General features: G+C 46.7%; 1 long non-coding RNA gene across 1 annotated transcript; it reads right to left on the reverse strand.

The window, feature by feature from the left end:
- Positions 1 to 7792: 7792 nt before the first annotated feature.
- LOC123115908 (uncharacterized) lies at positions 7793 to 9128 on the reverse strand. The gene is made up of 3 exons (XR_006456825.1): positions 8859 to 9128; positions 8512 to 8643; positions 7793 to 8173 (listed from the first exon to the last, which is right to left on the reverse strand). It is a non-coding gene; the product is annotated as an uncharacterized lncRNA (long non-coding RNA).
- Positions 9129 to 9682: the final 554 nt, after the last annotated feature.

Raw genomic sequence — 9682 nt, forward strand, 5'->3', positions numbered from 1 at the left:
TCGGCCACCGGCCCAACTGGGCAAAGGCCCAGCCGGCCACTCCCCCTCCATATCCCCCACCCCGAAACCCTAACCACCCCATCGCCCCACTCGCTCCCCCCACTCCCCTCGTTTGGATCCGGATCGGGAGGAGATCCCGATCCCCTCGCCCCTCTCCCCCGACGCTGTGCCCCGTCGCCGCCTGGAACCGCCTGACGCCGGCGCCCGGAGCTCCTCCCCTGCCGGACTGCTTCCTCCGCCCCACCGGCCTGCCTCCTCTACGACGTCGTCGCCGTCTTCCTCCTCAACCCCTGCTCCCCAGACCCTACGCACCCCGGTGAGGCCCTCGGCCTCCTCTCCCCTCTCCGCCGCACGCTCGCGCCCGCCTCGTCTCAGGTCGGACGAGCCCCCCTGGCTCCACCGCCCCCCCCGCCTGGAGCTCTGCTCCCGCACGCGCCCGCGCCGTGGCCGGCCCCCTCCTGGGCGTGCTGACGCGCGCGCGCCTGCACCCCGCTGCTCTGCCGCTGTAGCCGGCCGCCCGTTGCGCCCTGGCCACAAGGCCTGCCCCGTCCTAGCCTCCCTCGCACCCCCTCTCGCGCCCCCCTATTTCTCCTCCCTCGCCGCTGCCCGCGGAAGCCACCGCAGCTCCCGTTCGCGCCCACGCCATGCCCGCTGCAGCCCCGACAGCCCCGCGCATGACGCCCCAGCCGCGCCTGTACCCCTCCTCGACGCCGTTCAAGCCGCCCCGGTTGCCGCCGTCGACCGCCGTCGTGCGCCTGGCCATAGGTCGCGCCGCGCCCGTGCCCCCTGTTGGCCTCTCCGTGCCCCCCGACGCCCCTGTTGCCCCGTGCCCTCGCACGGGCGCACGCCCGTTAACCGCGCCACAACGGGCCCCGCCCCAGAACGTTTATAGAAAAAGAAAAATAATAAAAATAATAAAATAAATGAATAATTAATTAACTAATTAAATTAATGAATTAATTAAGTTAATTAATCCTGTGTAATTAACGTAATTAACTAGTTAGTTTAATTAAACAGTAACTAGATTAGTTAAACACTAATTAGACTAAAAGTCAATGACTAGTGGGACCCACACGTCAGTTGACCAGTCAACACCTCTGTTGACTGCTGACGTCATGCTGACATCAGCAAACACTGTTTAGGATAATGTTGTATTTAAATAAATAATTAAAATCAGAAAATGATTAAATCTTTAAAAAATCATATCTTTTAATCTGTAACTCGGATTAAAATATTTTCAACATGAAAGTTGCTCATAACGACGATACGAATCCAGATACGCAACCCGTTCATCCGCCACGCGTCCCTAGCATAGTGAACCTGCAACATTTCACCTCTGGTTCATCTGAGCGAAAACACGAAACACCGGGGATATTCTCCCGGATGTTTCCCCCCTTCACCGGTATCACCTCATACCGCGATAGAACACGTCTAGCTCTGCTTGTTGTCCTGTTATGCACTTGCTTGCTATGTATTTACTGTTTCTCCCCCCTCTTCTCTCCGGTAGACCCCGTGACGATGCTGATGCCCCTGTGGTCGACTACGTCACCGACGACCCCTTCTTCTTGTCTGAGCAACCAGGCAAGCCCCCCCCCTTGATCACCAGATATCGCCTATTCTCCTCTATAATGCTTGCATTAGAGTAGTGTAGCATGTTACTGCTTTCCGTTGATCCTATTCTGATGCATAGCCTGACATTGTTGCTACATCTGTTCATACCTTACCTGCATTCCTAAATGCTTAGTATAGGATGCTAGTGTTCCATCAGTGGCCCTACACTCTTGTCCGTCTGCCATGCTATACTACTGGGCTGTGATCACTTCGGGAGGTGATCACGGGCATATACTATATACTTTACACAGTTACATTACCTGTGATACTGTTCGGAGATGGGGGCTGAAGGGGCAGGTGGCTCCATCCCGGTAGAGGTGGGCCTGGGTTCCCGACGGCCCCCGGCTGTTACTTTGTGGCAGAGCGGCAGGGCAGGTTGGGACCGCCTAGGAGAGAGGTGGGCCTGGCCCTGTTCGGCGTTCGCGGATACTTAACACGCTTAACGAGATCTTGGTATTTGATCTGAGTTGGCTACGAGCCTATACGCACTAACCATCTACGTGGGAGTAGTTATGGGTATCCCGACGTCGTGGTATCAGCCGAAGCACTTCGTGACACCAGCGACTGAGTGGCGCGCGCCGGATTGGAACGTAAGCCTGCTCTTGTATTAAGGGGGCTAGTTCCGCTTTCGGCCGCGTACGCAACGTGCAGGTGTGCTATGGGCGATGGGCCCAGACCCCTGTGCGCTTAGGTTTAGACCGGCGTGCTGGCCTCTCTGTTGTGCCTAGGTGGGGCTGCGACGTGTTGATCTTCCGCGGCCGGGCATGACCCAGGAAAGTGTGTCCGGCCAAATGGGATCAAGCGTGTTGGGTAAGTTGGTGCACCCCTGCAGGGAAGTTAATCTATTCGAATAGCCGTGATCTTCGGTAACAGGACGACTTGGAGTTGTACCTTGACCTTATGACAACTAGAACCGGATACTTAATAAAACACACCCTTCCAAGTGCCAGATACAACCCGGTGATCGCTCTCTAACAGGGCGACGAGGAGAGGATCGCCGGGTAGGATTATGCTATGCGATGCTACTGGAGATGCTGCTTGGAGATGCTACTTGGAGATGCTACTTGGAGATGCTACTTGGAGGACTTCAATCTACCCTCTTCTACATGCTGCAAGACGGAGGCTGCCAGAAGCGTAGTCTTCAATAGGAATAGCTATCCCCCTCTTATTCTTGCATTCTGCAGTTCAGTCCACCGATATGGCCCTTTACACATATACCCATGCATATGTAGTGTAGCTCCTTGCTTGCGAGTACTTTGGATGAGTACTCACGGTTGCTTTCTCCCCCCTTTTTCCCCTTTCCTTTCTTTCTGGTTGTCGCAACCAGATGCTGGAGTCCAGGAGCCAGACGCCACCGTCGACGACGACAACTACTACTCCGGAGGTGCCTACTACTACGTGCAGCCCGCTGACGACGACCAGGAGTAGTTAGGAGGATCCCAGGCAGGAGGCCCGCGCCTCTTTCGATCTGTATCCCAGTTTGTGCTAGCCTTCTTAAGGCAAACTTGTTTAACTTATGCCTGTACTCAGATATTGTTGCTTCCGCTGACTCGTCTATGATCGAGCACTTGTATTCGAGCCCTCGAGGCCCCTGGCTTGTATTATGAGGCTTGTATTACTTATTTTATTTGTAGAGTTGTGTTGTGATATCTTCCCGTGAGTCCCTGATCTTGATCGTACACATTTGCGTGCATGATTAGTGTACGATTGAATCGGGGGCGTCACATCAGGATTGTGGCACCTATTTTGTCCTTATGTAAGAAGTGGACCTTTAAAATAGAGTTCACGAATTAACCTATGAAGATGAACAATCTTGAAATTTGATTACATGAATAATTATTTCTGAAACTTGACTGATGTGCATTGTGTTGCCTCCCTCTCTTTTTATCTGACGTATGCCGATCAACTTCCAATCGACACACCAGTCGGCACACATTATTTGCATACATCAACCAAAAGAGCAACACACTAATGCATAACAATCGACAAAGAACATGATGTACCAGGATTTTGTAAAACAACAGACATTAATGTGTAGCAATAATAGATAGATGGACAATTCAGGGGGTGTTTGGTTCAGAGACTTTTTAGTCTCAGAGACTAGAATAAGTCCCTAAAAAGTCCCTAGGAACCAAACGGGAGGGACTTTTTCTACACGGACTAGAAAAAGACTCTACTGAAGAGTCTTTTTTGATTAGTCCCTGGGACTAGAAAAAGTCCTATGACTTCTGAACCAAACATGCCCTCAGATTACCCACAATAATAGATAGATGGACGTTTTTTCTCCTTGCATATGAAAAATAAATGCTTTAATTTTCTTAGAATTGGTTATTTATTTCCTAATTAATGTGATTGAGAGATTTAAGGTAAGGTTAATTAATTTAGATTTGATCTTTAAAGATTGATCATGATTGATTCTTTCACATAAAGACATTACTAAATAACTTTTGCCAGTATGGAAAGTTCTGATCCGTTCAGATTTTTTCCATTATGTGAGAGGGTGACACAAAAATAAACCGGTGGGTGGTGGGGGGACGAAAAAAAACAGCGAAAAAAGGTTGAAAGTGGTGGGATAAAAATAAACCGTGGATACTATTCAACAAACTCAGACATTAGGAGTAGAGATCTTCAATGATATGTTACAATTGGTTTTTATTCTACATTTCAATAGAACTTGCCCGCCGTAGCAGTTCCTGGATCGATTTCCTGGCGTGGTCGAATTACACTTGTGCCTGCTAATAACCCCAAAGTGATTGCAAGGTACTGCATTTCCCGCAGAGATGGAACCATTCAAATTAACAAGTTCTCGCTTGTCGTGGTAATGCATCCATAGTGGGAAATTGGAGACATTGTTCTACTCATGCTCTACCAAGTCACAGGAGGGCTCTTCCTTTTCATTGACGAGATGCCGAGTCGCTGTGATCAAGCTGATTCCAGCGGATAGTTGTGGTTGTTGGCCCTCAACCTCTTAAAATGTGCTAGCTGTTACTTTGTTAAGTATGTAGATATGGACCATATAGTTGTTGGCCCTTAGCCTCTTAAAATGTGATAGTTGTTACTATGTTAAGTATGTAGATATGGACCATATAATTGTCAAAACTGTGTTACAAAGATCCTCCTTTTGTCGAATAGTGTAACCACTATATACATGTTACTCAAATATTGTTACCCAAGTTCTTAAATTTTCATGGAAAGTATTAGTATCATACACAGTTCATTGAGTCTAAGTGTCTATCCGATGTCCAGAAGGCATTTGCATATTAACTGTCCATATTGCAAATTCACACACATGTTAACATAAAGAAACGTATATGTAACTTACTAATCATCGCACACGAGTACTCGTAGACGCATCATGTGCGATACTCCTAGTCACCGCAAGCAACTAATTTGCATTTTCAAAGTTTTTTGTACACACAGAATCACGCACGTACTAACTGTATTAACCGTCTGTGTTGTAATTTCTCATCGCAAACAGTTCATCCGAGTCAGTTGTTTGCCAAGTATCACACACATCTTGTTTACACGACTCATTTGTGTTCTTTTGGCTCATCGCAAACAGTTCATCCATGTGAACTGTATGTTGCATATCACACACATCTTGTTAAGTTGAACCGTTTCTGTTGTGTTCACTAATCGAAAACAGTTCGTCCGAGTGAACTGTATGTTGTATATCATACACACCTTGATCTAGCTAACCGTTTCTGTTGCACTCCCTAATAGCAAACAGTTCATCGGAGCGAACTGTATGCCATATATCGCACACACACATTGATATGACTGCCCATTTCTGTTGTTCTGTCTCATCGCAAACAGTTCGAATAGATTAACTGTGTGCCCTGCATCGCATAACAACTAAAATCTGGACCGTGTTTGATGACTCCGCCATCGCAAATATTTTGCACCTTGTTTTGATGGTTTTTTTATATCATTGTTTGCGATTAATGCATTGCACACAATTTCATCAAAGGGTCTCTGATCGTAGTGTCGCGTTAGCAGCGTCCTGCAGTAGTGATGGTCAGTGTTTTCAATCGTGATCCAATCTGATAGCTCAACTAAAATTGATGCACTGCCGGGTCACTAGCAAGACCGGTCCTAGTATGGACACCTCATGTTAGAGATACAATCATACAAAACAACTCATGAAACTCTGCGAGTTTATCCCTTGAAAATCAAGCAAAATCAAAATAAGGTTGTTCATAGTCAAGCTAATTTGGGTTGTTCTGGAGGTAACACAGTTTGTTGGTTGTGACGTGTTCAAATTTTGTTTCAGAGTATGTACTAGTAGATTGTAACACTATTAAATGAGGAATAAAACTCACAAATCCTCTGCAAAAAATATCGATGGAGCGGGTTACCCGTCGGTTTGTGTGTGAGAGAGAGAGGTCGGCATGTGTTCTAATGTGTTTATGCTCTTGTTGAATCTTTGTGACAAAGAATGGTACTTCCTCCGTCTTTAGTGATCTAAACCCTCTTATATTTCTTTAGGATGAAGTAGTTTTTATGCTTGTGTGCTCATGATGACTCCTTGTGTGGTATTTTTTATGCATATATGCTCTTCATTGACTCTTTGTTTGCTAAATGAATTAATATTGTTCATGACATATTTGATTGTCTCATGTCGAATTTATTTTACAAGTTATGGGGGTTAATCTTACCACCTCAATCAAAATGGTCACCAATCTTATCCATCACTCGTTGCTAGCCAAAACACTAAATTGGTTATCCCCCGACCATCTTTCATCCTTGCAATGGAACAAAATGTTGGCTCATCCAATCCACCCAATCAAACAGAAAATGTGGTTATCCTTAGCCAGCTTGACGGATACCCTCAACCACTCAAACATATTTTGTAACCAATGGCGGAGCCAGAGCTTCTATGGAGCCTACGCAAGTTGAGCCTAAGTCTGAAAGGGTATTTTGGATACTCTAGATATAAAATAGCACCTAAATTCTGAATCAGAAATTCACCTTAATAATAAAGTAAAAATATAAAGACAGTACTCATATCTCTACTCCTAATGTCTCGGTACGTATGTCGTTTCGTTTGCTCGTTTCCTCGCCCCCCTCGCACGACTTCTCGCTCCCACCGGTTTCTTTCCAAAAAAGTGCGTCACCCATTTCCGATCGAAGGAATAGGTCACCCCACCAGGTTTTACTCAAGGAAACTCACCCCCCTGCGCACCACCAATCAAAGGAAGGCGCACACCAATTAAAGGAAGGCATCGACCCACGGATTGTATCCAAAGAAACCACACCTCCTTCTGGATCTGGTTTTTATTACGGATTTTTCTTGCCATACGATACGAGGCAGATCGCACAATTTAAGGAGGACAGTTATGTGTATGGGATCCCACCTAATCAATAGGGAACCACTAGGGATCAGACTATTGATCCCTACCTATCCATCAGACTAGTCCACTGCCGTACGATTGGGATTGATCTGAGTACCCGATCTAATAGGCTAGCTGGACGTGGGCCTTTGGTATTTAAGCGGGCTTTGGTAGTTTCCATCCATCAGCGCTAGCTTTTTAACTGCTAAAAGAAAACTGCTCCATGAATCACGCGCAACCAGTACTTTCCATGCACCAGTTTCCATATCTAAACAATTTTCTTCTCTGATGCTTCCCGTTGATTTCCCTCTACGAACATCAATATTTCTGCTTCAAGCATTGCAAACCATGCTTCATAACTGCATGTTTATTTCTGGTATACGGAAGTCGTGCTTCCAACACTACAGCCGTTCTTCATAATCTGTAGTAAATCGCAGCACTATCAAGTGGCGTGCTTTCTATATTTTTTAGATAAAAGTGCTTCCCTGTATTATGCTTCCAATTCTTTGATTTACTAGCAATCCAGTTGCTTCGTACAAAATTTAATTAATCTGCATAACTTATTGGTGTATTGTTTCGGCACCAACAAAATTAACGCATCATACGTCCATGATTAAATTAGACATGGTTCCAATTTTCTGTTTTAGAGAGGTTATATATCACAAGTGATTCAAATTCTCATCCATTAGCAATATTTAAATGTTATCCGCAAAAAAAAGCACTATTTAAATGTTCATCGCATATGCTTCCAAGCTTTGAATTATTGTTTCAACCATTTTCATTGTATGCTTCCTTTTCTATATCCGTATATGCTTAATATCTTGTAATCAAAGTTACTTGCTTCCGATAGAAATTTTACAGAGATTTGATAGAATATTATTCAGTGCCTCGTCAACATAAAAATAAGAGCAAAAAATGCACCCTTTAGTTTCATTGTTGCTTCAGTAGTAGCACCGACACATAAGCACATATTCATGTTAGTTGCTTCCTGATTATATCAATATTGTTTTAGTTCTTGAGTAGAATTGTGGCATAGCCGCTGATGGGAGAGAGGGACGTTGTTGCTGTCGGTCGAGGTTCTCACCATTGCCGCCGCTACCCCTAGCAGCCACCTCGTTGTTGTCGTCTCCATCTATACACTGGCCCTCGATGGCCGCAGAGAAGCCCTTGGTAAAGCGAAGATCACCACTCCGCTATTCCTCATGGCATTGTGCAACAAACTTTGCTTCCTACATAGGAGGAGTATGAATCAAACATTGCTTCCAAAGATGTTAGAATTTGCACCAGAAGAAAATAAGAAACACATTGTAGTGATAACCAAAATATCTTAGCATTACTACAGAAGCACTATAGGAGTATGTACTAGCAAAGTTCTAAAGAAGCATTATAGAGCAAAGTTAGGAAACACTTGCTCACGTGATGGAAGCATTATTTCATGGAGTAGAAACATATTCTCATGCTGATGAACTATTTTCCCTTGCATGGAAACAATCACGACAAATAGAATACGACAGAACAACAGGGAAGGGACGATGACACAAGTGAGGCAGTGAGATAGCGAGAGTACCTACTCGTCGACGGGGCATGCTAAAACGCGCTCTCGGTCGATCTTGGACATGTCGTTGGCGTCGAATAGGATCGTTCCAGTGGCCATGACGCAGTAGCGGTGGCGACGAGGGAGGCAAAGTGTGTGTTGTAGCTGCGACAGCATCAACGGATGAGAATGGCTGAACAGGAGTATTACTTGCCTGGTATGTCGAACTTAAGCTCCGTTTCGAAAAAAAACTATGGAAGCAAACTATCATGTGACGCAAAACAGTTGTACTGTATATTAGAAGCACCCTCTGCATGCACGAAATCATTATAACATCAGACCAAACACCGGCAGCAACAAAGAAAGATGAAAGTGCAGACCTCGGCGAGTCAACTGTACGTATCTCCGCCATGCACGACTGCGGCGGTATGCGTGTAGGCAGGATGGGTCGGGGGCGAGGCTGCTCAGGAACCGGGCGACCTTGGCGGGGGACGAGGCGCCAAGCAGGGCCATGAGCTCTTCCAGGGTTTTACCACGTGCTCTAGCGGCTACCAGGCCGAGCGTCATGTAGATGGACATCGGCGAGCTGGCCGGTGGGGTTGCTATGATGCTCGGGGAGAAGGGGATCTGGGCGAGGAGGAGATCGGGCCGGTGTCGCTGCGACTGGAATCAGGAGAGATTAGGGGCGATATTAAGGGGAGGTTTACATCCGTGGGCTGCGGGCAGTTAGTTCCTACCTATGTTTTTTTTCTAACAAAAGAAGCACAATTTCCGAGACGTTAGATTTCAGTTGAATCAACCGTGTTGGATTGGTCTGGCGTTGGAAGTTTATCAGACTATAGATCCCTAATCAATATCTTCCTTCCCGAAATTTCTTGCGCCTATATGCCAGTTATATGCTCCGCAGGTCAGGGTCTCCTTTCCTCCCTCCCATGGCAGCCATCCCTTCCCCTTTCCCTGTCTGCGAGCGACTCCCCGCTCTCCGTCCGCGAGCGACAGTGGTGGTGGCAGTGGGCTATGCGAGAGGTAAGAGAGAGTGGCCTCCCCGACCACACCGGGATGGCGGAATTGGCGTGGTTGTGCCTCCGCACCGCCGACGGCGCGCTTCTCCACTTGAGGGGCACACCGCCTCCACCTCCACCTCCATCGGCCCCTCGCGCCTGCTATCAGCGGATCGCCGGCTTTCTGCAGCAGCTCGGGTTCC

Source organism: Triticum aestivum, chromosome 5B (assembly GCF_018294505.1).
Source record: "Triticum aestivum cultivar Chinese Spring chromosome 5B, IWGSC CS RefSeq v2.1, whole genome shotgun sequence".
Classification (NCBI taxonomy): Eukaryota; Viridiplantae; Streptophyta; class Magnoliopsida; order Poales; family Poaceae; genus Triticum; species Triticum aestivum.